The 6,000-nt window shown below is 36.9% G+C and overlaps 1 protein-coding gene across 21 annotated transcripts in view; it reads right to left on the minus strand.

The window, feature by feature from the left end:
- The window catches only part of CD36 (CD36 molecule), a 39,883-nt gene extending 36,282 nt beyond the window's left edge, over window positions 1-3,601 (minus strand). For 3 of the 21 annotated variants that reach the window (XM_035549347.2, XM_035549342.2, XM_035549327.2), the window contains exons 1-2: window positions 3,257-3,488; window positions 1,368-1,411 (exon numbers count right to left, since the gene is read on the minus strand). The gene's annotated coding sequence lies outside the window, so the exon portion shown is untranslated. Of the gene's footprint in view, window positions 1-1,367; window positions 2,183-2,487; window positions 2,718-3,256 lie in introns of those variants that run through there. The other 18 variants (XM_035549345.2, XM_035549334.2, XM_035549336.2 and 15 more) reach the window with 13 other exon arrangements.
- Window positions 3,602-6,000: the final 2,399 nt, after the last annotated feature.

Genomic DNA, 6,000 nt, shown 5'->3' on the forward strand with positions numbered 1-6,000 from the left:
TGCTAATTTTGTGAGCATGGCAATGAAAGATCTTTCAACTTTTTTATATCTTACTTGAAAAGATATTTAATTATTACAATCCAAATATATAACATAGATCACAAGCACACACACACAAGCACACACACAAAAAATGAAAATATAAAATTGTCTTTGCTACAAGAGATACCTTGGCAGCAGTTAAAGATCTAGAGAGATTATGAAAATATATGAAGAGTTATTGCATGTTAGGAAACATTAACAACTATGAAGAACAGATCAGTAGAAAAAGTTCTAGTGGTGATTTCTGTACTTTAGCAGTGAATGAAACACTCAGCTAACAGATACCCTGAACTTCTCCAATTACATACTTTTCCAATGCTAAGATCTGACATTATACTTTCAGATGAAACCACATTACAGAAATATGCATATAACTATCAGTTACACAAAAAGCAGTTCCAAAATGTAATAACTTGGAAAAAAAAAAAAAATTACTTTTCTGACCATTTTCATGGCTGTGCCCATAATATAAATGTTTATGAAGTATAACTTGAGAACAGAAAAAAGTCCCCAACACTGGACAACTACAGACTACACTTCTTATATAAGGTATTTCTACCAAATTTATTTTCTTTTAAACCTAAGTTAATATCATAGTGATTACATCATCTATGAAAGAATCAGATCATTAAAATAGCACAAGTTATTAGTATTTACCTTATCTTGAAGGTTTTCCCAAACTAAATGATTCTAAGGTTTTATAATTATTCTATATTTACTGAGCTGATCTCAGGACTTCATGTCAAAATGAATTTAAGATATGTTACATCAGCATCTTTATTGGACATGAATTATAATTTTAAACCTACACAGACATGTAAATTTACTGCCTATTCCTGTATTTAATAATTATGTCAGTATTTTCATGTCGATTCATAATACATATAAAATGTATGCATTTAAGATCAGCCATACACTTGATATTTCTTTTCTTTTATATTTGTATAATAAATGCATATAGTCCTTTGTATCACAGACTTTTATGTACAAAATAATGATTCACAGGCAAATAATTATATATACTTCTAATAAACAGTTTAATCTTTGACTATTTTCCTTTTAATTGTAACTTGTAATTAGCAATATATTAATATACAATTAAATATTTTGATTAATATTATATTTACTCTTGCTAAATTTTTGTAAATAGGCTCTTTATATAATTTTAAACAAGCAAGAAATAGAGGCTGAATTATATCTGTCTTTGATCTTAATAATTCTAATATATAAGAGTATAGGATGCAATAGCATGCTCACAAGATACTAATACAATGTCCAGCTCTGTGCTGATAAACTGCATTTAGTTCAAGAGTAGGTTTACTTACCTGTATGGAGGAAGACCTGCTCTCACAACCCTTGCCACCAGGAGCTGCAGAGTTGCAGAAGAGCCGGCTAAGTTAGCTCCTTATCCACAGGAAAAAAAAAAAAAAAAAATGCTGTAGCAACCCGATAGCAACCTAGGCTGCCCTATGAGTACATTGACTATCAGTCAGAAAGAGAAAAAGAAAGTTGCAGAGACCTTCTAAACTCCTTACTGTCTCAAGTGATAAGAAAGTGGTATGACTTCTGAGCCAAAATTAACACTCTTTCACCCTTCTGCTTTGCAAGAAAGACTAGCTCCAAAAAGTCCTTTCAACATCAGCCTCTGCCTCTGAGCTCCTTACCCTCTGCAATAACCCAACACTTCGAGGCAATGTATCAGGTCCCTGTTGACAATCCAGAACAAGCCTAATTGACTTTGGTCTTTGCAATAACTCTTTGCAAACTCAGTCTAAATTCTAGTTAATCCTCACAAGACTCTGGAAGACAGGTAAGGAGTTTCATACTAGATATAACTCTTCAGATTTGGGCTATTATACTTGGTTACATAAAGCAAAAAGGTCAGAATGAGGGATCGCAGCCGTGCATGCAGCTGTTCGAATTCATGGGATTTTCTAATGACTTTTGCAGGCTTTGATACAGAGCTTTGTTGTCTAAAAGAACGTATAAGTCAAGTGACAGTGTTATTGCTTCCTTCTGCCTTCCTTTTTGGATCCTTGCAAGATCCTTTTATCATAGCAGTGATGAATTGTTAAGGTTTTTAGTAATCTGGGGATTTAAACAACAGATTGAGGCACCTCCTTCCAGACAGTTACAGCAAATAGCAACAGAGGGCAGCCTGTCTGCGATGGACATTCATAATTAAACAAAAGTTGTTCCAGAGGGTTAACAGCACCCTGAGGTGAGTTAGTATGACAAGAACTATAAAGCTACTTTCCATGTGTAGTAGCTCAAGAGGCACCCAATGGCATAAAACTCTTCTCTTTACCTTGTTTTCTATGATGCTCCATCTCTAGTTAGTCAGAAAATGAATAAACAAGAGAAAGGAAGGGAAAAAATATTCCAGAAATTTCCATTCATGGATATTTTCTGACCTATTCACTTATGTAAATGCTGTTTTTCTACCTTTGGTCTTTTTGGAGTCCTGTTGGTGGCTTCCTGTGTGGCTTTTACAGCTGCAGCCTCCAGTTTGTTGCCAGACTTCCCCTCTGTCTTCCTTTCTATATGTGCTTCCTTTTACTTATGTTTCTTTCCCAGATAATCTCCTCCCTCCTCCAGCTCCCTGCATATCTCTCCCACCTTCCACCCTATCATCTCGGCACTCATTCCTCCATCAAGAATCTCCTCTCATCTGTCTCCTCCCTCACCAAATCATCCTCTAGTTCTTCTTTCCCCACTTCCAGAATTTACAGCTTTGCATCAATTCTGACCTTGTCCCTTGCCATTAGCATTTATATTATAGAGATATTCTATGATATTTTACCAAATCTCTCATGTTACTTTTTTTCTCCTCCTACTTCCCTTCCCTCTGCCTGAAGTCCTGGTATATGTCTCCTCACACTATCACTTAATCAAAAGCTGATTGCAACTGAAAGACAGTTTTATCAGTGCTCTTTAGTACACAGATGAATCTTATAATAAAAGGTTAATTATAAATAATGATTAGCGATTGGTGTCTTAATCCTGTAATGTGTTCTTGTTTGTGTTCCTTCCTAAGGCCTCAGAATAATAAAACTCATGATGTTCCTGCCCCCAACCTTTTCCCTGCTCAGCTGTCATTCAGCACTCTTTTTGAAGTCCTCCAACTCCTAAGAAAATGATTCTTGATACACATACACATACACAAAGATGCAGATGTGCCAGGTAAGGAAAAGGAACTTTACACTCCACTTACCTGCACCAGAACTGAGGCAGGATTGAAGAAGAGGCTGGGAACAGCTTGGACTTCTCTGAATATGGAAACAGATTCAGTGCAGGAGTAGAAATTTTGGACTACCAAAAACAGTGCTGTGTCCTTCCATCCCACAACAGCTAAAAAGGAAAGGGAGTGTATACTTCCCCTCTGTCTTATGCTTTGAGAAGTCAGGGCACTCGTTAGTGTTAGGCATTTAAAAACAATTCTTAAAATTACATAGGAAAAAGATTACAGAATTGTAAACATGCCATCACAACATGAAGCACCCCAGGCATGTTTGTGGTGGAGTGCACACCCTCTGTCTAATTATACTCAGGCTTCTCTGTTTGGGGTAAAAAGTAACAATAGTCACTTATCAGATTCCCAAAATGGTATTGGAGAGGGTTCAGCCTGACACTCCCAAGCCTTTCTGGGTAATAGCAGCCACAGGATTACAGACACATAAGCGCTCATTCCCTCCAGCTTCTGGCAACCATTTCTTCCATCCTGCACTCTGCTTGGTTAGTGGCTTTCTAACTAGGTTTTCACCAGTCTTTCCTTCACAATTCCTTTATTCAGCTGCCAGATTCTAACACACACTTCATCCCCCTTACCTAAACCTTGCTATCAAGCTGTCTGCCCATCTCTTGTGGGATAAATGTTCACCATGTCACTACAGTACCTTTAGAAGTTTTGGGTGTGAAGGCTGCAATCACCATAGCAGCATTGCACCTTAATGCAACAGAGAAATTCCTAACCCAACAAAATTTAAGCATTATGCATTCCTGCATGTATACAGGAACATGTATAAAGGTGCATTGTTTCAAATTCAAAGCATGTCTCCAGAGATTTGGTCTGTAGCTGAGCTCTCTTGCCTCTTGCAACCTTGCCTATTGCCATTTTCCATCATGCAAACACCCTGAAAAGTACTGCCTTCTCCTTGGAAAATGCCATGTGTGCCTCACACTGAAACACATGTGGTTAGTCAGGTTTGTGCCTACACAAGCCTTTGAAACTGTGTTATGGGTCTCCACACAGGCTTTGCCATGCTATACTTTTCATACCATTCAGGTTTCTCACTTGAAGAATGGGGCAGTAATATAGACCTATTTCTCTGGCATGTGCCACACTTAGTGTATTGCTTAAATCAATTTTTCAGAGGTGCTACAGCCTTCTTTAATGTGGCTACTGTATTTCTACATAGCCTTCTTTTCTTCTGATGAAATTTGTTCATGAACAGATTCCCAACTTTAGAACTATGCCTCATCTAAGTACTATTTTGATACTTCTTGTATAATTCACATTGTAATTTATTAATTTTTATTAATAGAGTCCCTGACAGTCTCAAAAGTCATAGGTAAAGATGTAAACAGAAACTTTTACACTTCTGACATTTTCTTTGCATGTTCGAGAGTTACATAGTAGTCTGAATTTAGAAGCAGCAAGGTGATGTAGTTCCTTGTTCAACTAAAACGCATCCCTGAAAGATTTACTCAGACAACTGAGCATTCACAGTAAGTCCTCATAGAGTTCACAGGGAAACTGGGAGAGCTGGCAACAGTGTGGAGCCTTGGTGGTGAGATTGGAAACTCCCGTGTATTGAAACAAAATGTCAGAGTACTAATTTTCCCTAGGCTGGTTGCCTAGACCTGCTGCCTATGAGCCCAGAACTGGTGACCAGCAATTGTCCTCTTTTCCAGGTGGGTCTGGATGTATTTGGTGCCATAAAGAGTCAGAACAAGCACCAAGCCATAGGAGTTAATAAGAATTTACATAAGTGAATTAAGGCAGTTAAAAGAATATATATACGGAAGTAGAAAATCAGGCCCCAGAAGTTCTGTGTTATTCTTCATTTTTTCTGTGATAAAGTCCATTTGTGTTCATATTAAATCTCCGCATGACTAAAATCACTATCTCAGCTTTATTTCTGTAAACCAAACACTGCAATATACTAATGTACATACATCCTAAAAATGTTCTTTTCAAAAGTAAAAGTGATGCTAGATACCTTCAAATTTAGGTAGCTGATTTATGAAAATTGCTATTAGTCCCCTGGAAAATCAGATCTCTTTTAGTTGCAAGTAACGTGTTTCCCAAAACAGAGTAGCATTGCCCAAAACTGGAAAAAAAAAAAAAAAAAAGTTTACCATTTATCAAAAGAAAAAAAAAAGCAATTTGTAGTTGGCTGTATTAGTCATATTCTTGGTATTTGCACATACTTTGCAGACAGGGTATTTATAACCAGCAATCCAAAAGAACCTCTACTCCTGTTGCTTCAGTAAACTGCATCAGTCATTAATCTACTAGTCTGGAGGTGTATTGTGTGTATTGTGCTGTTTGTGCATCCATGATAGTTCAATGTGTTGAATGCAACCAGACTTACAGGGCCAAACTGGGCATCATTCAGAATCTAAGCCCAGCCAACTCAGCCCCTCTGATATCTGAGGACAGGCTGGAATGCAGGCAAGTTTACCTCCTACCAAATGTTTTTTACCCTTTAACACAACATATATAAAAGCTATAAGAACCACAGATCTCGTTGTTACATTTCTGAAATAAAGTTTTCCTTAAGGAAATACACAAGTGTCTGTAATTTCCTTGTTTCCTTGAGGCAGCATTCCCCTGTGAGTTGACAAGCATTAGGAGTTTGTATCTATTTAAAACTTGAATAAACATTGGTTGTTTTTGTTTTGATTTGTTTTGTTTTTTCAAAGTTTAAAAGTTTAAACAGCTCAATGACCTTT

The sequence above is a fragment of the Cygnus atratus genome, chromosome 1 (assembly GCF_013377495.2).
Source record: "Cygnus atratus isolate AKBS03 ecotype Queensland, Australia chromosome 1, CAtr_DNAZoo_HiC_assembly, whole genome shotgun sequence".
NCBI lineage: Eukaryota > Metazoa > Chordata > Aves > Anseriformes > Anatidae > Cygnus > Cygnus atratus.